Source organism: Oryx dammah, unplaced genomic scaffold (assembly GCF_014754425.2).
Source record: "Oryx dammah isolate SB20612 unplaced genomic scaffold, SCBI_Odam_1.1 HiC_scaffold_23, whole genome shotgun sequence".
NCBI lineage: Eukaryota > Metazoa > Chordata > Mammalia > Artiodactyla > Bovidae > Oryx > Oryx dammah.
Window position 1 is genome coordinate 103,725,934 of NW_024070207.1, and position 26,196 is coordinate 103,752,129.

At 39.1% G+C, this 26,196-nt stretch overlaps 1 protein-coding gene across 3 annotated transcripts in view; it reads left to right on the forward strand.

Annotated features, from left to right (window-relative positions):
- The first annotated feature begins 12,831 nt into the window (after window positions 1–12,831).
- TAB3 (TGF-beta activated kinase 1 (MAP3K7) binding protein 3) overlaps window positions 12,832–26,196 on the forward strand; it is a 58,196-nt gene continuing 44,831 nt past the window's right edge. For 2 of the 3 annotated variants that reach the window (XM_040266348.1, XM_040266349.1), the window contains exons 1-2: window positions 12,832–14,117; window positions 14,354–14,475. The gene's annotated coding sequence lies outside the window, so the exon portion shown is untranslated. The remainder of the gene's footprint in view (window positions 14,118–14,353; window positions 14,476–26,196) is intronic. The other variant, XM_040266347.1, reaches the window with a different exon arrangement.

Consider the following 26,196-nt stretch of genomic DNA (forward strand, 5'->3'; position numbering starts at 1 on the left):
AAAGAGTTGGACACGACTGAGTGACTTCACTTTCACTTTCATGAGCCTGTTACCATTTTTTAAAATTGTTTTGTGTTTATTTTCTATAGGTAAGTCTTTTCCTTCTCTTGTTTCCTGCCTAGAGAAGTTCCTTTAGCATTTGTTGTAAAGCTGGTTTGGTAGTGCTGAATTCTCTTTAACTTTTGCTTATCTAGAAAGCTTTTGATTTCGCCATCACATCTGAAGGAGAGTCTTGCTGGGTAGAGTATTCTTGGCTGTAGGTTCTTCCCTTTCATCACTTTAAATATATCATGCCATTCCCTTCTGGCTTGTAGTTTCTGTTGAGAAATCAACTGATAGCCTGATGGGAGTTCCCTTGTATGTTGTCGTTTTCCCCTTGTTGCTTTTAGTATTTTCTCAGTGTCTTTAATTTTTGTCAGTTTGATTACTGTGTGTCACAGTGTGTTCCTCCTTGTGTTTATCCTGCCTGGGACTCTCTGTGCTTCCTAGAGTTGGTAGGCTATTTCCTTTCCCACATTAGGGAAATTTCAGCTATTATCTCTTCAAATATTTTCTTAGGTCCTTTCTCTCTCTCCTCTTTCTGCGACCCTTATAATGCAAAGGTTGGTGTGTTTAATGTTCTCCCAGAGGTCTCTTAGGCTGTCTTAATTTCTTCTCATTCTTTTTTCTATATTCTGTTCTGTGGCAGTGATTTCCACCATTCTGTCCTCCAGGTCATTTATCCATTCTTCTGCCTCAGTTATTCTGCTATGGATTCCTTCTAGTGCATTATTCATCTGTCTGTCTGTTCTTTAGTTCTTGTAGGTCTTTAGTAAACATATCTTGCATCTTCTCAGTCTTTGCCTCCATTCTTTTTCTGAGATCCTGAATCATCTTCACTTATCATTTTTCTGAATTCTTTTTCTGGAAGGTTGCCTATCTCCACTTCATTTAATTATTTTTCAGGGGTTTTATCTTGTCCCTTCATCTGAGGCATAACTTTCTGCTTTTTCATGCTGATTAATTTTCTGTAATGTGGCTTTTCTTTTAGTCTCTCTGGGGCTATGGTTCTTGCTTCTTCTGTCTGCCCTCTGGCAGAGGAGGAGGCTCAGAGGCTTGTATAAGCTTCCTAATGGGAGGGACTGGTGGTGGGAATAACTGGATCCTGCTCTGGTGGACAGGGCCTTGCTCAATAAAGCTTTAATCCAATTATCTGCTGGTGGATGGGGTTGCGCTCCCTCTCTGGTAGTTTTTTTGGCCTGAGACAACCGAGCTCTATGGGCTCTATGGTCTGTGGGCTCCATTTTTGGGTTATGGCGACCCCTAAGAGTGTTAACACCAAGGGGAGTCTTCCAGGACTGCAGCTGCCAGTTCCCCTATACATGTGGTGAGCCCCTGTTGACCCATGCCTCCACAGGAGACCCTCCAACACTAACAGGTAGTTTTGGCTCAGTCTCCTATGGGGTCACTGCTCCTTTCTTCTGAGTCTTGATGCATGCAAAGTTTTATATTTTCCCTCCAAGACTGGAGTCTGTTTCCCCCAATCCTGTGGAAGTATTATAATCAAATCCAGCTGGCCTTCAAGGTCAGATTCCCTGGGGATTCCCAGTCCCTTTGTCAGACTCCCAGGCTGAGAAGCCTGACATAGGGTTCAGAATCTTCACGACAGTGGGAGAAGTTATTTGGTATTGTTTTTCTCCAGTTTGTGCGCTGCCCACCTGGTGGGAATGGGATTTAATTTTTAATTATGATTATGCCCCTCCTATCGTCTTGCTGGGGTTTCTTCTTAGACTTTGGATGTGAGAGTATTTTTTTTTGGTGGGTTCCAGCATCTTGTCAATGGTTGTTCAACAGCTAGTTGTGATTTTGGTGCTCTCATGGGAGAAGAAGAGTGCACTTCTTTCTACTCCACCGTCTTGAACCCGAAGCCTGGGGTTTTATCTTATTCCTCCATTTGGGACACACTCATCTACTGTCTCATTTTGTCTTATCTTTCTGTGGTAGTAGTTTCTATTCTGCAGGCTGCAGAGTTGTGGTTCTTGTTTCTGCTGTCTCCTTTGGTGAATGAGGCTGTCTTAGATGCTTCTGCAGGCTTCCTGGTGGGAGGGATTTGTTCCTGCCCATTGGTGGGTGCAGCTGGGTCTTGTCCCTCTGGTGGGCAGAGTCCTGTCAGGTGCTGTGCTTATCAGGCAGCTGTGGGCTCCAGAAAGCTTTATAAACAGCCTGTCTGCAGATGGGTGGGGCTGTGTTCCCGCCCTCTTGTTTGGCCTGAGGCATCCCAGCACTGGAGCCTATAGGTTGTTGGGTGGGGCCAGGTCTTGGTGAGAAGATGGCTACCTCCAAGAGGGCCCATATCAATGAGTACTCTCCAGAACTACTGCCCGCAGTTTCTTTGTCTCTGCAGTGAGCCACAGCCACCCCCTGCCTCCGCAGAAGGCCCTAAAATACCAGCAGGTAAGTCTAGCTCAGGCTCTTATGAGTCACTGATTTTGTGCCCTGGGTCCTGGTGTGCACAGTAAGTAAGTAAGTAAGTAAGTAAGTAAGTAAGTAAGTAAAGTCGCTCAGTCCTGTCTGACTCTTTGCGACCCCATGGACTGTAGCCTACCAGGCTCCTCCCTCCATGGGATTCTCCAGGCAAGAGTACTGGAGTGGGTTGCCATTTCCTTCTCCAGGGGATCTTTCCAACCCAGGGATCAAACCCGGGTCTCCCGCATTCCAGGCAGACACTTTAACCTCTGAGCCACCAGGGAAGGCACAAGATCTTGTATTAACCCTCCTCTGGGAGTTTCTGTTTCTCCCAGTCTGGTGGAATTCCTACAGTCAAAGCCCTCTGGCCTTCAGAGCTAGATTCTCTGGCTGTTCTTCTCCTGCTGCCCTACTCTCAGGCTGGGGAGGCTGACTTGAGGCTCAGACCTTTCATGTCTGTTGGAGAGCTTCTGTGGTATAATTTTTCTCTAATTTGTGGGTTGTCCACCTGGCCCTTATGGGATTTGATTTTATCACGATTGCATTCCTCCTACCATCTTGTGACTTCTTTGTCTTTGGATGTAGAATATCAGTTTGGAAGGTTCCAGTGTGTGTTTGTTTTTGTCAGTGGTCATTCAGCAGTTAGTTGCGATTTTGATCTTTCTATAAGAAGAGGTCAACTCTTTATCTTCTCCTCTACAATTGTGTCTCCCTTCCCTTGCTTTTCAGTCTTGATTCGTATTTTCTCTACATGGGAATGAATACTACATTGGCAGTTTTTCTTTTTGCTGCTTAGAGATTCCATTACACATGTTTTTAGCATCCATCTTTATTGTTGAGAATTAAGCATTGTTGCTTCTTTCAAAGTAATCATCTTTCCACTTTAGGATGCCTTAGTGGCTTTTTCTTTGTTCATTTTCAGCTAAGAGCTCATTGATATTCTTAAATTTGTGGCTTGACATCTTTCATCAATTTTGGAAATTTTCAGCCATTCAAATCTTGCCTCTACCCCATACTCTCTCCTTTCCTTCTGGAATTCCAATTCACTGTACTGTATGTTAGATCTTCACACCATTTCCCCATGTTTCTTTCTGTCTTTATTCTGAGCTTTTTTCCTACCAGCCCTTCTCTGACTCACACTCTCAGCTGTGTCCATTGGCTGTTAAACCTGTTCATTGAGTGGTTAATTTCATTTTTTGTGTTTTTCAACAAAATAATTATTTGCTTCTAATGAAAATCTGGTATATCAGGTTTTATGGTTTCACGTTCATTGTTGAGATTTTAAAGTTTTCATCTCCTTGAACATGTTAAGTATAATATAAAGTCTTTGTTAATTCTATTATTTTGGAGTCTCTGTGAGCCTCTTTTTGTTATTTTATGTTTCTGTTGCTTTTGATCTTATGTGTCTTGTTCCCTAAGTGCCTGGTTGTCATTAATTGTTTACTGGGCATTGAAATTGGAAAAATTACTTGAGAAATCATGAGCCACAAATGATATCTTCCAGGAAGGGTTTTTTGGGGCAGGGGGGGATTGGGGGTAGTGGCATCTGCTTGAGGGAATCTAGGATTACTTAGACAAATCTCTGCTCTCAAGATATTTTTGGCCTAACCAGATGACTCAGGGCCAAATTGCTTTCAATTTATGGACTGTTTAATTTCTGGCTCACCTATATTTTTAAGCTCCCTTCAGGTTTCTAATCTGAAGTTAGTGAAAGGGATTTTCCTGTTGTCCCTCTGGGCCTACCTAGCTGTAAGGTACAATTTAACTTTTAGTTTCTTCTGAATTGCTGGTTTCACCTCTCTGAATTCCAGTCCTTTAATGGATCGGAAAGCACTATCCCATTTGTTCTTTGATCCTTTAAGAAAGTCATTTTTTATATTTTGTCCTGCTTTATTATTTGTCTTTAGGGGGAAGCTTGGTTCAAATTAGCTAATATCCCATAACCAAGAGAAGGAGCCTTCCCATTGGCTCTTACGACAGAACATGATTTTGTCTTATTTTCTAGGCCAGACTCAGACCCTTGTTTTCATTAAATTTTGTTTTATGTAGCTGTAGTCACTTGGTTAACTTTGTTCATTTTAATTAAAAGGTTACAATCCATTTGTGTGTGTGTGATTATAAATAAGTTGTTACTTGAATAGTCAGCAGAATTTTAGTCCCTTCCACCTAGGCAGTTCCTAGTCCTTGACAATGGACAAATTAAAGTTTCAGCTAAAAATAAGTCTCTGGAATGACAGAACGTGAAGTTCTTTTTAATTGATATTGAAATTGGGGTATACATATCAATTAAGTGTTTTTCCCTGCTTGTTGATAAGAATGGTTTTCTGGTTCTACTATTACCATTATGACTTCTGTTTTAGTGTGCCCATTTGTAAATATAATATGTGTTTGTCATGGTGAAATAGAAAAAAAGGAGGCAATTCTGTTGAGATTCTTGTTTGCTGCATTATTAAAGCTCTCAAGCATCCTCTCGGAGAAGGCAATGGCACCCCACTCCAGTACTCTTGCCTGGGAAATCCCATGGACGGAGGAGCCTGGTAGGCTGCAGTCCATGGGGTCACGAAGAGTTGGACACGACTGAGCGACTTCACTTTGACTTTCACTTTCATGCACTGGAGAAGGAAATGGCAACGCACTCCATATTCTTGCCTGGAGAATCCCAGGAATGGGAGCCTGGTGGGCTGCCGTCTATGGAGTCATACAGAGTTGGACATGACTGAAGTGACTTAGCAGCAGCAGCAGCAAGCATCCTCTTGAATGAATATGGTGCTTTACAAATTACAGACATTTTCTTCCTGTGTAAAACTAATTTCTACAACATCTTGTGAGGTATGGTATTAAGCAAAGGATTTGGAAACAGGAGCTAACAGAGCTTAAGGAACTTGTCTGTGGCCCCACAACTGGTGAGTGGTTTATGTCGTCTGTGACTATTGCAGTATTTCATTTCAGCTATTGTGGCCAGTTAACTCTTGCCTATAGATGTCACTGATTTCCCAGTTCTGTCACATTATGCTTTCTTTTTTCTGTGCACCATGTAATATAATGATCTCATGACTTGTATCTAAAGACTGAGATAATTGGAACATTATTCCTTCATATCCCATCCTCACTGCCTCTCACCTTAGCGTGTTTCTAGAATATGGTCATGCACTAGAGTTTGCCAACCCCTCTGCCCTGTTGTAAAGTTTGCTTTATCACCCTACATGTATAGTTAATCCCATTCCCTATTTACTCATGCCTCAATTTTCTAATTCTAAAGAAAGATGCCTCTTTTGTTTCCAATGTACTTGTTATCTTTCTTGTCACTCATGGTTAACCTCAAAGTCTCTAACCTTACTGGGTATTTTCTGTAAGCTTTCCTTTCTTTTCTAATCACTGTTTATGTGATCCTAGCCTAAACCTTACTTGTTTTGATCCTCTGAATCTTACGGAAAGCAAAAAGCTTTTATGCCTCAGAAGCTTTTCCTAGCAGTAGTGTCAGTGTTTCTATATGTCTGGTGGTGCTTCTGCTTCTGAATGGTGCTCACATCTTATTTTTAGCATCCTTATAATGAAAGCCTTGAACAGTTATCTTACATTTTTGTTGTTCTTGCTCAGTCGCCAAGTTGTGTCTGACTCTTTGCGACCCCATGGACTGTAGCACACCAGGCCTCCCCATCTGTCAACATCTCCCGGAGTTTGCCCAAGTTCATGTCCATTGAATCACTGATGCCATCCAACTGTGAACGTCAAATGCCCTTGTTTACTTGAAGCTTTTTCATTTACATAGTGTTCAGTTATTACTTGTTAACAGGTATGAGGATGCATCCTCCTCAAATTTAGTACTACTCCAGTTTCTCTTGAGAACTGTTGTCACTGTAATTTTTTGTCCCTATCCAAGGATTCTTTTTTTTAATGTTTAATTAAATTTATTTATTTTCAATTGAGGGACAGTTACTTTACTGTGTTGGTTTCTCCCAAGCATCAACACGAATCAGTGGTTCTGGTGCTTCTGCTAAGTCACTTCAACTCTTGGCAACTCTTTGCAACACCAGGGGCTGTAGCCTGCCAGGCTCCTCTGTCCATGGGATTCTCCAGGCAAAACACGAGCAAGTTGCCATTTCCTTCTGCAGGGATCTTCCCAACCCAGGGATAAAACCCATGTCTCCCATATTGCAGGCAGATTCTTTAGAGTCTGTGCCACCAGGGAAGCCCTCCCTCTACCTATCCAAGGTTTTCTTGGAAGTTCATTCATTGGGTTTCTTCCCCATCTCATTCACAAAACTGTCATGCTTTAAAATGTTGATAGAAGGTACCAGTATCTTTTGAATGTCCTCTTATTTCAGACCTTTGCACTTTCCCCTCTTCCTTCTCTTTTAATCCTGTATCTTTTCTGTTGTCTACTTTGTTTTTCTTCAGTATACTTGATTTACTTGAATGCACCTCTCCTTTCTCTGAACTCTTTTTGTTATCAGGGTACAGAGTGTGTATGTTATTTTTCACCAGCTCCTGAGTAAGCTTTAAGACATGGCATGGGCAGCTTAAAAAAAAGGGCATGGGCTTCACCATTTTGCCTTATCACTTATTTATTGCAGGGCCTTGCATATAATAAGATCCAATAAATATTTAAAAGTTTAAATTTAACATAACTATAAACTATGCTTATAATTTCTGATTAATATAATTATTAACCATAATATTAATTAATATTAACTGACTTTAAATATAATGGTTTTGTCTCTTTAAGGATTTATCATCTCTGGACTGCCTTAAGAATCCTTTTAGTAGTTTTATATTTTTAGCTTCTTTTTTTGTGATCTCTATACAAAAGAATGAAAATCATCAGCTTTTAAGTATTATTTTGAATACATTGTTTTTTTCCTTCCTTAAAGGACTTTGTAGTGACCTTCAGTTGATCATTTTCTTTTTAAATTTTTATTTGGAACATTTTTTTTTTTTTCCCAATAGATATTATTTTAATCTCCAGGAAAAAAAGTTCAGTGAACATCTATGCTGCATTCATCAACATTTCACCATAGTTGTGTCATAGTCCCCTTACCACTCTTTTTTGCTGAGAATTTATGGCATACCCAAGACATTATTTCATCCTTAGGTAACATGTATGTAAAACAACACATTTTCGTACATGACTGCAATGTTTTGTCATATATAACACACTTGATAGTGATTCTTTAATTACGTATATAATACTTCTTAATCCATGTTCAGGTCTTCCCTGTAGCTCAAAGGATTAAGAGTTCTCCTGCAGTGTAGGAGGCTGCGGTTCGACTCCTGGGTCAGGAAGATCCTCTGGAGAGGGGAATGGCAACCCACTCCAGTATTCTTGCCTGGAAAATCCCATGGACAGAGAAGCCTGGCGGGCTGCAGTCTGTGGGCTTGCAGAGAGTCGGACGCAAGTGAGCGACTAACACTACTACTGCGTTATCAACACTACTAATCCATGTTCAAGTGTTCCTAGTTATCTAAAAAAAATTTCTTTTTGTAGTCAGTTTGTTGAGAAGGTTCAGATGTTGACAGCCTGATCCCTTCACGAATCCCCAATTTTCACCTAATGCTTTTACGATTCATTATCTGCAATTGCATGGTGGTGGTGGTTGCTGTTTAGTTGCTAACTCATGGCCGACTCTTTGCGACCCCATGGACAGTAAGTAGCTCACTGGATTCCTCTGTCCATGGGATTTTCCTGGTGAGAATACTGGAATGTGTTGCCATTTCCTTCTCCAGGGGATCTGCCTGATCCAGGGATCAAACTCTAGTCTCCTGCTTGGCAGGTAGATTCTTCACTGCTGAGCCACCACAGAAGGAAGCCCTACAATTGTATGGATTAGTTATTAAATTAAAAATTGCAAAATAGTGTTGTAAATTGGTCACTTCTGCCATTATTAGCTAAAACTTTTATCTCAAAGAACTTTTTACTCATTCACTTAAACTAGTTGGTTAACCTGAAATATCTCGGTAGTTCTTGAGTTGTTAATATCCTATGTGGGGAAAGAAGACTGCTTTCTTTTTTAGCTAATAAGACTTTATATTATTTCACTAAGGCTTATCATAAAGTGCTTTTCTTCCTTCCTGCCCTGAGGAAGTTAAAAGTTATTCTTGAATGGAAGATTAATGATTTTGTGGATTGGATTATTGGGAGGGCCTCCCAGTCCTAAGTGAGCAGTCACAATTCTCTTAAGGTATAGTGGGGTGTGGGGGATGGGGAGACAAAGGGGAAAAAACCCCCCAAACATACCCTCTTCACTGTTGGATCTTGCACTGAGGATGTGGTACTCACTTGAGGTATGGAAATTTTTAAACATTCTTCTACTTTCCCAGAGAATAAATTACACTCAATGTAGAGTCTGTATAGACTCATATAGAGTCATTTAAAGATCTCTGGCCTTTAAACTGTCTTAACACAGTTTTGTAATCAAACACATCAAAATTTAATAATTAGTATATCATGCAGTGCTGCAAGGACCTCTGCTGGTCTGCCAGTGATGAAGCAGAAACCTCAGAAAACCTTTGGCCATTCCTTCAGCTGTTGTGAGCTGTGCCTTAGGCACTAGAGGTGACTGACTGGGAAGGGGATCAGAGTGGCTCAGGCAGTCAGATGAACATTTTGTTACTGATTGAATATAAGCATCATTCATTGAAGTTTCAGGTAGTAAATATGTACAAATGTCTGCTTTCCTTTTTCTTGATCTTTTATTTGTATACTGTATCACTTGCTTATGTAGCCTTCCTTAAGTCTTTCATAGTTTGAATCATACCTCTTCAGTCTTTCATATGTTTAAGACAGTGTCTTCAGCATTTTCTTTATTTTTTTTTATCCTGAATTGTTGTTGCATGTCAAACTGGACAAGGTGAAGTTTCACCAGTTCAAACATTGAAGATAAGGAATGTATTATCTGTGTTTGTGTATTTTTATAATCACATTAGAGCAGAAAAGTTTTGAAAACTAATCTGTATTGCTGTCAGCATGTTTGTTTACTCCATCTCCTTGCCCCCATCCCTTTTGTACATTTAATAACAAGGATGAAAAAATAAAAATAGATGTCCAGATAGGTTCATATGTTAAAAATTAGGCCCCAAATCAGGACTCAAAGCAAGTTCTTTGTCCATTTTATTTGCTATTAGAAACTTCATCAACAAATGAAAGAGTAACTTAGCCACTGATTTTGAATAAAGATGACTAATCTTACCCATGAAGTTAAAAGACACTTGCTCCTTGGAAGAAAAGCTATGACCAACCTAGACAGCATATTAAAAGGCAGAGAGACATTACTTTGCCTACAAAGGTCCATCTAGTCAAAGTTCTGGTTTTTCCAGTAGTCATGTATGGATGTGAGAGTTGGACTATAAAGAAAGCTGAGCGCAGAAGAATTGATCTTTTGAACTGTGGTGTTGGAGAGGACTCTTGAGAGTTCCTTGGACTGGAGATCCAGTCCGTCCATCCTGAAGGAAATCAGTCCTGAATATGCATTGGAAGGACTGATGCTGAGGATGAAACTCCAACACTTTGGCCACCTGATGTGAAGAACTGACTCATTAGAAAAGACCCTCTGGGGATGCTGGGGAAGATTGAGGGCAGGAGGAAAAGGGGTCGACAGAGGATGAGAAGGTTGTATGGCATCACTGACTCAATGGACATGAGTTTGAGTAAACTCCAGGAGCTGGTGATGGACGGGGAGGCCTGGCATGCTGCAGTCCATGGGGTCGCAAAGAGTTGGACACAGCTGAGTGACTGAACTGAACTGAATCCTACCTAGGTCTCAGAACCCCAATGGTTTGAGCTGGTGAGATTTAAAAGACATTTTGCCCCAAGGAATAACTGGGTGTGTGCACCTATGCTTATCTTCCAACTTGCTGGGTTTTATTGTAATATTTCTAGTCTCAGATACATGTTCAATAAATGAGTTGTATAGATGAAAAGTCTAGTATTATATTTTGGAAAAAATAAGGGTATAATTTTAAAATGGTATTATAGCCTAATTCCATTAGTATGTCTGTATCGAGAAAGACTATATAACAATATGGCAGAAAGCGAAGAGGAACTTAAGGGCATCTTGATGAAGGTGAAAGAGGAGAGTGAAAAAACTGGCTTAAAACTCAACACTCAAAAAACAAAGATAATGGCATCCAGTCCCATCACTTCATGGCAATAAAAGAGGAAAAAGTGGAAGTAGTGACAGATAAAAAATTGTTTGCTCCTTGGAACAAAAGCTATGACAAACATAGACAGTGTATTAAAAAATAGAGACATCAGTTTGCCAATAAAGATCTGTATAGTCAAAGCAATGGTTTTTCCAGTAGTCATGTATGGATGTGAAAGTTGGACCATAAAAAAGGCTGAGCACTGAAGAATTGATACTTTCGAACTGTGGTGTTGGAGAAGACTCTTGAGAGTCCCTTGGACTGCAAGGAGGTCAAACCAGTGAGTCCTAAAGGACATCAACTCTGAATATTCATTGGAAGCACTGAAGCTGAAGCTGAAGCTCCAATACTTTGCCCACCTGATGCAAAGAGCTGACTCATTAGAAAAGACCCTGATACTGGGAAAGCTTGAAGGCAGGATAAGGGGACGACCGCGGATGAGATGGTTGGATGGCATCACTGACTCAACGCACATGAATTTCAGCAAGCTCAGGAAGATGATGAAGGGAAGCCTGATGTGCTGCAGTCCATGGGGTTGCAGAGTTGGACACGACTGAGTGACTAAACAACAACAGTATAATAGTGTTAGCTTTGATGTCTATGGATAGTTTATTTTTCTTCCTTATAATAATGTTCCTATTCTTTTTAACATCTGTTTTCTAATATATAATAACATATGTGGGTGTGTATTGTGAATTAAACACTGGAGAGGTTATGAGACCTGTTTTGTAGTCTTAGCTTTCTAGCAAAGTTTTAAATCCCTCTAGCCTTCAGTTGACTTCTTGTGTAAAACAAGAGCATTGTATGGAGGTTGGGTTTAGGATTTCTCAGACTCGGAACTCTTGACATACTGGGCTAGATGATCCTTTGTTGACAGGGTTTGTCCTGTTTACTGTAGAATGATGAGCAATATCCCTGGTCTGTGCCCACCACATCCCAACAGCAACCTTCCCCAGTATGGCAAACAGAAATGTCTCCAAACATTGCCAAATGTGCCTTGAGAGGCAAAACTCATCCCCAGTTGAGAAACACTATGTTAGATGATGTGTAGATTTCTTTCCAGTTTTATAATTCTATGGTTTTTATTTTTAAAAATCTTGCTCTTTGCAACCCAGTTTAAATGTCGTCATATCCATGAAGCTTTGCCCACACACACCCCTCCCCCCCTTTTTTTGGTTCATTCTTAATTCTTTTACTGGCAAATTATAAGACTTATGGAGAAGGAAATGGCAACCCACTCCAGTATTCTTGCCTGGATGGACGGAGGAGCCTGGTAGGCTACAGTCCACAGGGTTGCAAAGAGTTGGACACGACTGAGTGACTTCACCTATAGGACTTAACCTCACTCTATTGTCTCTCTCAGTGCATTTCTTTCACTTTGAGGGCATGGGCCTTCTTTATCTCCAAGCTGAGTACTCTGATTTTATTAAATGAATGAACAGTGGATTCAGGAGTATTGAAGGTTAGACATTGTGAAATAAATGATTAAAATGGCATTTTTTTGGTTATTCTTTCAAATCTTTCCAGTCAGAAATTACCACAGTTTCTGATCTTTAATTTCTTGGTTAGTGAGATTGACAACTCATGTTTCTTTAAGAAAGGCAGGAATCCATTTGTGGGAGCTACACAAAACAAATTGAAGTTGCTTTTGTGAAAAATAAACTCTTATGAAAATTCAAAATAGAATTGTTCCAACTGTCATATCCAAATGTGTTTCAGATGACTCCACTTTGTTAATTAGAAAGGTGCCATCTATTCAGATAATAGAGAAAAAGAAAGGTAGTAAATAATTTTCCTACAGAACCTAGAATATCTCATCATCATTCATAGTCGAAGTCAATATTTCTCAAAGCAGCCCATAGTAAGAAATACATTTTAATCTTGATCTAGTACACACATACTAGTTTTTTAAGTCAGTATTTACTGAACTAAGTGAGAAGCCATGTCCAACTCTTTGCGACCCCATGGACTGTAGCCTGCCAGACTCCTCTGTCCATGGGATTCTCCAGGTGAGAACACTGGATTGGGTTGCCATTTCCTTCTCCAGGGGATCTTCCTGACACAGGGATCAAACCTGGGAAGCCCCAAGTTTGAAGCACTCTTATATTTTCTATTATATCTTCTAATTTAAATATTTCTGATACTTTATAGTATACTTAATAAATATATTAAATTAATTATACAGTTGTCACAGCCACCCATTGGTAAAACACTGTTCAAAGTAAACTCTTGAAGTAATAAAATGTCAAGATGATTTGCCTCTTGTATACGTTACTAGTAGGTTGTCCTGTGTCTTTTTAGATGATGTCTTTTAATAATTGACCTAATGAAAACGTTGGAACACCTCAACCAAAGCAAATTAGATTTGCACTTATTTGGAACTTTATACATTTATTTATTTAGTGTGCACAAGGCACTGTAGGGCAAAGAACATGTTTGGTTCTCTTTCTCAAGGTTTACAGTTATAAAACCCAGAGGAAAATAAAAAGTTGATAAACATTATTTCAAGTGCTCAATATGGTAACACATAATAGCTTTTATAGTCATTTAAGGAGAGAAAACTATTCTGATTAAAGTCAACGGGGATAAGGTTAACATGAATGTAGGGTGAATTTTTGTCATGTCAGAGATCTGAAAAAGCTATTTCATGTGGTAGAAAACAGCCTTCATGTAGGTACAAGCACTTCTTGCTCATACTTTAAGTTAAGTTTTCAGGTACTATTTAAGATAAAGTAACTGAGAAGTTAAAAATTTTTTTTAAATATAGTAAAACACTGAAAAAAATACATTATAAACAGAAAATGTTATTTTAGCTCTGCTGTGGTTATAAGGAGTTTGAGTCAGTAGATTAATTGGAAACTTATATGCATGATGGCTCTGATATGTAATAAAAGCCAGTATTTGCCCTAAAATGATAAGGTTAATGTTGAATTATTAGATTTACTAAGAATGAATATAGTTTCTAAATGACGGAGAGAGAGAATGCTCATCTGTCAAAATAAGCCAGTAAGATCACTGTTGTATATTAAAAATTGTTCTTCATGGAGCAGAAATGGGTTATACAGTAGCATTGTTTTAAAAGTTATATACTATTTTGCCTGTGCAATTGAAAATTTTGTACATGCTTGATAGGCCTGGGCTTCATCATTTCTACTCTTGATGGAATGGGGAGCTCAAGGTGGTAAATCACAACCAGGTGTGTTACAAAAGCCTTATGAGAAAACAGGCAGTGGACTTTTTGTCTTTCTGAACTGCTCTATTCTGTGGGATAATGTAGAATTTACTGTAGAAAATATTTGTGACCTAAAGGAAAAGAAGAGTCTGATTATGATGATACTTGGGAAAGAACCACTTGCCCCAAAAGTGTGGTCTAGTACCCTGTCTGCTTAAGTCAGTGTATTGAATTAGGAAGTTAATAAAAGGACAACTTATCTCCTCATTTTGTCAGATTTCCAGTCTACTGAAAAGAATGTGCTTTGAGAGCTGGAGATGTGAATAAGAGTCCTGTGCCACGACTCATAAACCATTTTGAGGTAATTTAAAACCCAATGTTTATTTTTTAGAACAGTTTTAATTTTTCAGAAAAATTGAAAAGTTAATAGTTCCTTTATACCCTGCACTCGATTTCCTTTGTTACTAATAACTTACAGTAGCATGGTATACTTGTTACAATTAATTAATTAACCAATATTACAATTGTTATTAACTAAAATTTATATTTTATGCAGATTTCCTTAGTTTTTAACCTAATGTATTTTTTCTCTTTCAGGATCCCACCAGGGTACCCTATTTTAGTTATCGTCATGTCTTTTTAGGCTCCTCTTGGCTGTGACAGTTTCTCAGACTTTCCTTGTTTTGATGACCTTGTCAGTTTTGAAGATAATTGATCAGGTATTTTGTAGAATGTCCCTCAGTTAGGATTTATCTGATGTTTTTCTCATGGTTAGACTGGGGTTATTATGGGTTTGGGGAGGAAGACCATAGAGGTAAAGTACCATTCTCATTACATTATATAAAGGGTACAATGCTATCATCATGATTTATCACTGTTAATGTTTACTCTGTAACCTGGCTAAGAATATGTTTGTCAAGTTTCTCTGCTCTAAAGTTAACTTTAAAAAAAAAAAAACTGTTCCATGCTGTGTTGTTTGGAAATAAGTCACTAAGTGTAGTCCTGTCTTAGTCCTAAGGAGTAGGAAGTTTGCTCTGTCTTGAGGGTGTTCTACATAAGTTACTGGGAATTCTACATGGGAGATTTATTTACTTATTTATTTATTCAGTCATTTGTTTATCAGTTCGGGCTTATGGATATTTCTTTTCTATGGTGGGTGATAATGCAGTACCACCTTATTTATTTTGTTGCTCAAATTTTTTATATTTTGGCCATTAGGAACTCTCTTGGTTGGCTCGTTTCACTCTGGCATGCCCTCATCTTCGTGTGTTTCTTGGTTTTTCTTTGTGTTTTTTGTTTTGGGAACATGTCCTTACTTTCTGGTACTAAAAGACCAGGTTTCTTTTATTAGAGAATGCTATTGGAAATGAACATCTAGGTGCTAGGTGTGCATGTGGCTACTAGGGTTTTCCTGTTTCTAGGCCCTTTTAGCTGAAATCCTATGTATATGTTACCTGTATATTTATGCATATCTATAAGTATTTCTATGTATTCATTTCTTTCTCTCTCTCTCTCTGTGTAGGTAAACATGAGTTCATATTGATGTCTCCAAGTCTAATCCATTACCACATAGGTCATTCTAGCCTCCTCCCCTTACTTTTCTGCAACCTCCCACTCCAATAGTGAGAAACATGGCTCCCACCAGTCACCAGCCATTTACTTAGTTGTTTAATCCCATTGTGCATGCATAGTTGTGTATCAGTTTTGTTAACCTGTACCCCTGTGGCAGCTTGATCACTGGAATACAATACTCATGTACAGTTCCTTTTGTCTTTAGCTTTACAGACTACTCCAAAGTTATTTAGATTGGCAGCTTTCCCGCATCCCCTGCAGTGATAACTGTTTCGTATACTAGTAATACAGTTAGATTTTATCATATGGTCTCCATTCCTTCGTGGAACTCCCTGACTTTCTAAAAGATTTTTAAAAATTTCTATACTTTAAGGTTGGTTCTTTGTGTTAACTTTAAGGTTGGTTCTTTGTGTTAAAAAGTTCTATGGGTTTTTCTATGTTTCACCTATGAGCCCTCCTATCCTCCCCAGAAACCTCTGGCAACTGTTGGTCTTTTTACTGTCTTCTGTTGTTTTGCCTTTTCTAGAATATTCTTGAAATATTTTTGAACTCACTTTATAAAGGAAATCTTTGATTTCTCTAACCAAGATACCATTTTCTCCCCTACCACCAACTCATTCTTAATTGAACAAAATATTTCTAATGAGTAAGAATCAAGGCTTTCCCACTTCCTTTGTCCATTACCACTATATAAGGTCATTAAGCTTTGTTTATCTTTTAATATCCTACCTCTTTGTTACCAGCCTCGAAATTGGGAGGAAATACCAAGTACCTTTATTTTTATTTCTGTTGGGGAGATTGGTGGGGGAAGGCAGGCAAGTGGCATGTATGGTATGTCCTGTACAGGTGGCAGCTGGCAAATAGATACTCATAGGAAGGGGCGTTAAGCTTCAATTTAATCTGAATATACTTCTGTTTCTTTCTGGGGACTTATATTTAACTTGAAAATAGCTTTGATGAATCTTTGAGTATGAATATTACTTTGGTCTGTAGTCTCTTGAAAATATAACAATTTGAGATAGATGCAGTGCAGTGAATATGTGACTATGTCAAAAAAGTTTCTAATATGAATGAAAATTCCATAGGATGATAGTTTTAGAAATTATTTGGAAGGCTTATTTAGGGGAAATAATAACTATCCTATTCCTATTTCTCACTTGTATTTTGGTAGCATCCTTACAGGTATATGTATGAAAAATCTTCTTAGCCATCCACTGAAAGATTATCTTAAAACTTCTCTCACGATAAGGCTTTTTTTCAAACCTGGGAAATGCTCACCTCACTAAACTTAACATGCTAGCAGTGATTGTCAGCCACAGATATTGTTACCTTTCCTGGGGCCATTTGGAGGTGCTATTGGGATTTTACAGGGGGAGACCAGGATGCCAAACACCTTGTGTCACGTGCAACGGACTTGCATGATGAATCATTGTGCCCCACGTTACCACATCAATAGCATTCTGTTGAGACGCACTAGGCAGACTAATACGTGTAGTACTACCTTTCAGCTTCTCTGTTGAACACATTTCAGCTGTCAAGAGACCCAACAAGTATGTCAGTGAATGGAGCAAGGCATGGCCTCTGTCTGGAACATGCGAGGGGAGTGTAGGGATTAGGCATGCTAGAGAGTATGTCCTTAGGTTCAGCTGGTTATTGACTACTACTGGTAGATCTGACTTTTCGGACAAAAGCTAGATACCCAAGGTTTAACGTAAAATTGTCCTAAAGTGGCTTTTTTCTTTTTATCACGCCAAGGCCAAACCCAACAGACTGGTGGGCTGGTTTTGGCCCACAGACCATTGGGTTATAACCTGTGATGTAATTATCTTAGAAAGTGAGCTAAAATTTTGGCAGAGGTAAACAGTCAGGGTCATCATAGCCCTCATTATTTGCTGAGCTCAGAAAAGGCTGTGGAGACAAACTGCTAGGTGTTAAGGTCATCTTCTGTAGTGTAGAGAATTGTGGCATGGGAGTAGAACTCTGAGAGAACTTCCTCTCTGGTTGGAAGGGGAAATTCTGTTGAGAGAAATTCTGCACCTCTGGAGGAAGCCTTAGGTAAGCATACTATCCCAGCCCTTCAGTTGCTGTAGTGCCTTAAAAAATACGGAATGCTGCAAAGCTTGCAGGCAACAAAGGCTCAGTGCTACAGAATCTCCTGGTTTATATGGCTTTGGAGCTGTGTGACAGTCGTAGGGTTTATGCCTTCGATATTTGTTCGTTCTTGATCTAGGGTTACTGCCTACACAGCTCCACAGTCCCCAGCTGTGGCCATCTGTGGTGTAGTTGGGGTGTTTCAGGGGGTGTCCCAGGAGTTTGGTCATGTCCTGCCACTACTGCTAAGTCGCTTCAGTCGTGTCAGACTCTGTGTAACCCCATTGACAGTAGCCCACTGGGCTCAGCCATCCCTGGGATTCTCCAGGCAAGAACACTGGAGTGGGTTGCCATTTCCTTCTCCAGTGCATGAAAGTGAAAAGTGAAAGTGAAGTCGCTCAGTCGTGCCCAACTCTTAGCAACCCCATGGACTGCAGCCTTCCAGGCTCCTCCGTTCATGGGATTTGCCAGACAAGAGTACTGGAGTGGGGTGCCATTGCCTTCTCCTGGTCATGTCCTAGTACTAGTACAATTCAAATACTACTTGCATCTTCTGGCTGGTTTTGAGGTGTCACATCATGACTCATTTTAATATGATATGAAAAGTGGCAGCCCATTATAATGTTGTTAAGTAAGAAAGTCTGTATGTGTTTTGCATACTTGTTGAATACTGTAATATATATGAGCAGGAATTGATTGTATGTTTGAATCTGAATCGTTCATATCTATAATATGAGATCCTATATGACAGTGTATAATTTTATTCGTATTCTATGAGATTAAATACACAAATCCAGTGTAGTACTTTACTAGAAAACTTTGTTTTTTTAAGAAATCGGTTGATCTTATTGGTTGGATTATTTTCTGTTTGTAAACTATCTGTTGGCTTAACCTCCCTCTGAGCAGAAAGGAAATAGCTTTTTAAAAAGTATTTCAGTATTTTATCATCCCCAAAAGTCAAGTTTATTTGAGAATGTTATATATTTTGAAATATATAATGATTATTCATGTTAGTTACTGCTTGAGTGAGTGAGTGAGTGTACAGAGCAGACTACTTATCACATTTGAGATTATTGACACGATCCCTTGAAGAGAATGAGCTTTTATCAGTTTAGATTCCTACTCCTTATGAAAAGTAGGTCTACTATTAATCATCTTTTCAGATGGTAGCTATCTTTGTGGGTTAGCAAGCTGTTGGCCTTGATTGTAAAGATGCTTTTTAATGTTTTTTTCGAAGGCAAAGTATTTGTAATCCTTAAAAAAGAAAATGGCAGCTTTTTCCCTTCAGCTGTTTCTTGTATGTCTGAAAACAGCTGATTTGCAGAAGGATTCTTTCCTGCCCTCTCTGCCTTCCACATCCTACACACCTGTACCCCGCTATTGGGATGATAAATTGGTGAGAGTTTGCTATCTTTTCCCCTCTACCAGCTAGTGAAAGAAGAGTGCTTGTCGTCACTCAGTCGGGAACATCCTTGTTAGCTACCAGTGACATTGTGGAAAGAAAAGACATTGAAGAAGGCAGACTTGGGTTTGAGTCATGAATCTGCCATGTGCCCATTCTGAGTTTGATTTGTATTTGTAAAGTGGAGGTAATTATAACTACTTTTCAGGGTATGCCATACTTGTTCAGTAAATGGTAGCTGATAAATAATGGTGATAAAGGCAATAGTAACTTTGGTCTCAGTGCACCTGAGGTTCTGAATGGTAATAAAGCTAGCCAGGAGGTAGAAACCCCAAAGAGGTCTGAAATAGTCTGTGGTCCCAGGCTCTTGACATCTGAAAAATCCTTGTTTTTAGTGACCTTTGTTTTTCTTTCTTATAAAAAGGCTGTTGTATTGCCCTTATATTTTAAGGACTTGAAAGTAGGGTTGAGAAATTAATAAAATCTGTTCTTTGAAGCCCCTTGGAAAGCTTGAGTGAAGCCTTTGGATGCTTCTCAAGCTCTTTATTGACAATAATTAAATAGCTATCAGGTTGTCTGGATGTGGTTAAACCCCTTTTTGGTAGGAAAGCCATTATCATTTCTATAAATATCAACAGATTTGATTACCTAAAGTTATGAAGGAAGGAAGGAAGGAAGTGAAGTTGCTCAGTCGTGTCTGACTCTTTGTGACCCCACGGACTGCAGCACACTAGGCATCCCTATTCATCACCATCTCCTGGAGCTTGCTCAAACTCGTGTCCATGGAGTCCATGATGCCATTCAACCATCTCATCCTCTGTCGTCCCCTTCTCGTCCTGCCTTCAATCTTTCCCAGCATCAGGGTCTTTTCCAACGAGTTAGTTCTTTGCATCAGGTGGCCAGAGTATTGGAGTTTCAGCTTCAGCATCAGTCCTTCCAATGAATATTCAGGACAGATTTCCTTTAGGATGGACTGGCTGGATCTCCTTGCAGTACAAGGAACTCTCAAGAGTCTTTTCCAACACCACAGTTCAAAAGCATCAATTCTTTGGCGCTCAGCTTTCTTTCTAGTCCAGCTCACATCCATACATGACTACTGGAAAAACCATAGCCTTCACTAGATGGACCTGAATATGCTGTGTATGTTGGTCATAGCTTTCCTTCCAAAGAGCAAGTGTCTTTTAATTTCATGACTGCAGTCACCATCTGCAGTGATTTTGGAGCCCCCCAAAATAAAATCTGTCACAGTTTCCATTGTTTCCCCATCTATTTCCCATGAAGTGATGGGACTGGATGCCATGATCTTTGTTTTTTGAATGTTGAGTTTTAAGCCATCTTTCTCACTCTCTTCTTTCACTTTAATCAAGAGACTCTTTAGTTCTTTGTCGCTTTCTGCCATAAGGGTGGTGGTATCTGCATATCTGAGGTTATTGATATTTCTCCCGGCAATCTTGATTCCAGCTTGTGCTTCATCCAGCCCAGCGTTTCTCATGATGTAGTCTGCATATAAGTTAAATAAGCAGGGTGACAGTATACAGCCTTGATGTACTCCTTTCCTGGTTTGGAACCAATCTGTTGTTCCATGTCCAGTTCTAACTGTTGCTTCTTGACCTGCATACAGATTTCTCAGGAGGCAGATTGGGTGGTCTGGTATTCCCATCTCTTGAAGAATTTTCCGCAGTTTGTTGTGATCCACACGGTCAAAGACTTTGGCATAGTCAATAAAACAGAAGTAGATGTTTTTCTGGAACTCTTGCTTTTTTGATGATCCAGCGGATGTTGGCAATTTGATCTTTGGTTCCTCAGTCTTTTCTAAATCCAGCTTAAACATCTGGAAGTTCACAGTTTACGTACTGTTGAAGCCTGGCTTGGAGAATTTTGAGTATTACATTCTAGCGTGTGAGATGAGTGCAGTTGTGTGGTAATTTGAACTTTCTTTGGCATTGCCTTTCTTTGGGATTGGAATGAAAACTGACCTTTTCTAGTCCTGTGGCCACTGCTGAGTTTTCCAAGTTTACTGGCATGTTGAGTGCAACACTTTCACCACATCATCTTTTAGGATTTGAAATAGCTCAACTGGAATTCCATCACCTCCTCTAGCTTTGTTCATTGTAATGCTTCGTAAGCCCCTCTTGAGTTGGCATTCCTGGATGTCTGGCTCTTGGTGAGTGATCACACCATCGTGATTATCTGGGTCATGAAGATCTTTTTGTACAGTTCTTCTGTCTGTTGTTGCCACCTCTTCTTAATATCTTCTGCTTCTCTGAGGTCCATACCTTTTCTGTCCTTTAATTGTGCCCATCTTTGCATGTAATGTTCCCTTGCTATCTCAAATTTTCTTGATGAGATCTCTAGTCTTTCTCATTCTGTTGTTTTTTCTCTATTTCTTTGCATTGATCACTGAGGAAGACTTTCTTATCTCTCCTTGCTATTCTTTGGAACTCTGCATTCAGATGAGTATATCTTTTCTTCTTTGCCTTTTGCTTCTCTTCTTTTCACAGCTATTTGTAAGCCCTGCTGAGACAACCATTTTGCCTTTTTGCTTTTCTTTTTCTTGGTGATGTTCTTGATCCCTGTCTCCTGTACAATGTCACGAACCTCTGTCCATAGTTCTTCAGGCACTCTATCAGATCTAATCCTTTGAATCTATTTATCACTTCCACTGTATAATTTAAGGGATTTGAGGTAGGACATACCTGAATGGTCTAGTGGTTTTTCCTACTTTCTTCAATTTAAGTCTGAATTTGGCAATAAGGAGTTCATGATCTAAGCCACAGTCAGCTCCTGGTCTTGTTTTAGCTGACTGTATAGAGCTTCTCCATCCTTGGCTGCAAAGAATATAATCAGTCTGATTTCGGTATTGACCATCTGGTGATGTCCATGTGTAGAGTCTTCTCTTTTGTTGTTGGAAGAGGGTAGTAACTTCAGTGGACACTGAGCACTTGAAATGTGTTATAAATATAAAGTATACTACACTCCCAGAACTTAATTTGAAAAAAAAATTGTAAAATATCAGTGATGTTTATATTGAATTTATGTTAAAAACAGTAGTGTTTTTGCTGTCTTGGATTAAATATATTAGAATTATTAATGATTTCACCTGTTTCTTTTTACTTAATGTAACTCCTAGGATAATTAAAATGAATCACATTATGGTTTAACCCCACTCCAGAACTCTTGCCTGGAAAATCCCATAGATGGAGGAGCCTGGTAGGCTGCAGTCCACGGGGTCGCTAAGAGCCGGACACGACTGAGCGACTTCACTTTCACTTTTCACCTTCATGCACTGGAGAAGGAAATGGCAACCCACTCCAGTGTTCTTGCCTGGAGAATCCCAGGGACAGAGGAGCCTGGTGGGCTGCCGTCTATGGGGTCACACAGAGTCGGACACGACTGAAGTGACTTAGCAGCAGCCTTAGTTCTTCAGTGACTTGGCAAGGTTACTCATCCAGTTAGGACTCCTGTGGCTAGTGCAAGGTATAGATCATCTGTGAAAATGGCAGGTAGTGTTTGTTTTGATCAAAAAGGTGGAAAATTCAAACCTTGTTTCTGAAAAAAAAGTTAAATAAACACTAAAGACTTTAAATACTTACATTTTATTTTATTTTAAATTTATTTTAATTGGAGGCTAATTACAGTATTGTAGTGGTTTTGCCATACATTGACATGAATCCCCCACGGGTGTACATGTGTTCCCCGTCCTGAACCACCCCCCAACTCCCTCCCCATCCCATCCCTCTGGGTCCTCCCAGTGCACCAGCCCTGAGCACCCTGTCCCATGCATCAAACCTGGACTAGAGATCCATTTCACATATGATAATATACCTGTTTCAATGCCATTCTCCCAAATCATCCCACCCTCGCCCTCTCCCACAGAGTCCAAAAGACTGTTCTATACATCTGTGTCTCTTTTGCTGTCTCGCATATAGGGTTATCGTTACCATCTTTCTAAATTCCATATATATGCATTAGTATACTGTATTGGTGTTTTTCTTTCTGGCTTACTTAACTCTGTATAGTAGGCTCCAGTTTCATCAACCTCATTAGAACTAATTCAAATGTATTCTTCTTAATGGCTGAATAATATTCCATTGTGTGAATACTTACATTTTAAGTTAAAGCTTAAACTGATAGAATCTCTTAGCATTTCAGATCTGGGATGCTTTAAAAGGGGCAAACTAGAAACTATACCCAATGATTTAGTAGCCTAAACTTATTTTTCATTTTCCCTTAGCATTCACAACTCATTATATAGGTGATCCCTGATCCCCCAGTTTTTTATTGGGAGGTGGGGTATACAGAAGGTAGGGGGCAAGATTCATCTGTATATTTTTCTTATCTTACTAGCTAGTTTGCTTTAGTATTGTGAAATTCATTCTTCATTATGTAGCAAACATTTGAGCAGGTACTAGGTCACACTCTGGAATGCAGTGGTGAACGAGGGATAATCCCTGAATAGAACTATAGCCTTTCCTTTCGGTTTTGTCCTGTTTTGGCTTTGTGTTTGGGAAATAATTCTAAACCTAGAGAAGTTGCAAGAATAAATATGGTACAAAGAATGCTGTATGCTCTTTACACAGATCTATGTATTGTTAACATTTGTCACTGTTTGCTTTTTAAAAAACTGACTTATAGTTGATTTACAATATTATATCAGTTTCAGATGTATCATATAGTTATTCAAATTTTTATATATCATACTCCACGTATAGTTATTATAAAATATTGGCTGTATTCCCTGTCCTGTAAAATACATCCTTGTAACTTATGTATACCTAGTAGTTTGTTACACTTCTTATCCCCTGCCCCTATTTTGCCCCTCCTCCCTTTCCTCTCCCTATTGGTAGCCACTGCTTTGCTCTCTATATCTGTGAGTCTGTCTTGTTATAGTAATTAGTTTGTTTTATTTTTTAGACTCCACATATAAATAACATACATATGTCTCTTTCTGACTTATTTCACTAAGTATCATACCCTATAGGTTCACCATCTATGTTGTTGCAAATGGCAAATTTTCTTTTTTTATGGTTGAATAGTATTGCTTTATACACACACATATAGAACATTTTGATCCATTCATCTCTCGACTAGCACTTGGGATGCTTCCGTATCTTGGCTTTTGTTGGTAATGCTGCGGTGAACATTGGGCTGCACATACCTTTTCAAAGTGGTGTTTTTGTTTTCTTTGGATATATATCCAGGAATGCAATTGCTGGATCATACGTAACTCTATTTTCATTTTTCTGAGGAACCTCCATACTGTTTTCCCCAGTGGCTATGCCAATACACATTCCTGCTAGCAGTGTACAAGTGTTCCCTTTTCTTCAGTCTTGCCCACATTGGTTATTTGTGGTCTTTTTGATGATAGCCATTCTGACAGGTGTGAGGTGATAGCTCATTGTGGTTTTTATTTACATTTCTTTGATGATTAGCAGTGTTGAGCATCTTTTCATGTGCCCGTTTATCTTTGGATTGACATGTCTATATGTCTTCTTTGGAAAATTGTCTATTCAGGATGTCTGCTCATTTTTTAATCTAGTTGTATGAGTGGTTTGTATATTTTGGATATTATTAAGAACTCCTTACTGGTCATAGCATTTGCAAATATTTTCTCCCATTCAGTGGGTCTTTTTTTCTTAGCAGTGGGTTTTTTTGCTGTGCAAAAGCTTTAATTATGTCCCATTTGTTTATTTTTGGTTTTGTTTCTTTTGTCTTAGGAGACAAATTCCAAAAAAATGTTGCTATGATTTAGGTCAAGGAGTGTTCTACTTACGATTTACTCTAGGAGTTTTATGGTTTTCAGTCTTATATTTTGGTCTTTAATCAATTTTGTGTTTGTTTTTATGTATGGCGTAAGAAAATGTTCAAATTTCATTCCTTTATTTGTAGATACCAGTTTTCCCAGTACACTTATTGAAGAAACTGTATGTTCTCCTTTGTCATAGATTAATTGACCATATGTAGTTTATTTGTGGGCTCTCTGTTCTGTTGATAGGTGTGTCTGTTGCTGCCCTGGCTCTCTTGTTTTCATTTGTTTGGAATACTATTTTCCATTCTCTCTCTTTCAGTCTGTGTTTTTTGTTTGTTTGTTTGTTTTTAAATATTTATTTATTTGTTAGTTTTGGCTGCACTGAGTCATAGTTGTGGCACGCAGGCCTAGTTACTCCGTGGCATGTTGGATCTTGGTTTCCTGACCAGGGATCAAAACCACATCCTTTGGAGAAGGAAATGGCAACCCATTCCAGTGTTCTTGCCTAGAAAAGTCCATGGACAGAGGAGTCTGGAGGGCTGCAGTCCATGGGGTTGCATGACTGAGCATGCATGCATGGAGAGGATGGAGGGAGATGGGTTGGTAGCAATAAACTGGAAGAACTAAAAAAAAAAAAAAAGTGTCCCTTGTATTTCAAGGCGAATTCTTAACCACTGGACTACCAAGGAAGTCCCCCTGTGTGTGTCTTTAAATCTGAAGTGAGTCTCTTATAGGCAGTATAAATATGGCTTTTGTATCTGTTCAGCCATTCTATGTCTTTTGATTGGAGCATTTAATCTACTTACATTAAAGTATTATTTAAAATAATAAGGTTGGCTTTATGTATTTATTTTTAGTTACCTTTATTATTTTTGGCTTTGCTGAGTCTTCCTTGCTGCACTTGGGCTTTCTCTAGCTGCCGTGAGCAGGGGCTACTCTCCAGTTTTAGTGTCTTGGCTTCCCATTGTGTTGGCTTCTCTTGTTGAGGAGTGTGGACTCTAGGGCCCGTGGGCTTCAAGAGTTGCAGTGCGTGGGCTCTAGAGCACAGGCTCTGTCATTGTGGTGCATGGGTTTGTTTGCTCCATGGCATGTGGAATTTTCCCAGACCAGGGATGGAACCTGTGTCCCCTACACTGGCAGGCATATTCTTAATTATTGGACGGACTCCCAGGGAAATCCTAAAGTAATTATTGATAGTTATTGATATGTAATTATTGCCATTTTTAAAGTTGTTTGGGGGCTGTTTTTCTGTTTTTGTTCTTTCTTTTTTTCTCTTCCACTTTGATGACTAAATTTAGTGTTATGTTTAGATTCCTTTCTCTTTTTTCTTTTCTATTGCAAATTTTTTGGTTTGTGATTATCATGAGGTTTATATATAGTCATCTATATATATACATGATTGTTTCAAGTTGCTGATCTCTTATTTCAAATGCATTATATCAACCTTTATTTTTACTCCAGTCCCCCTACAATTACTGTTTGGGGCATAGTATTTTATATCTTTTTGTTTTTGTATCCCTTAATGAGGATATAGATGATTTTACTGCTTTTGTCTTACGAACTTCCTACTAGTTTTGTACTTGATTGATTTGCTATCTTAACTATGCATTTGCCTTTACTAATGAA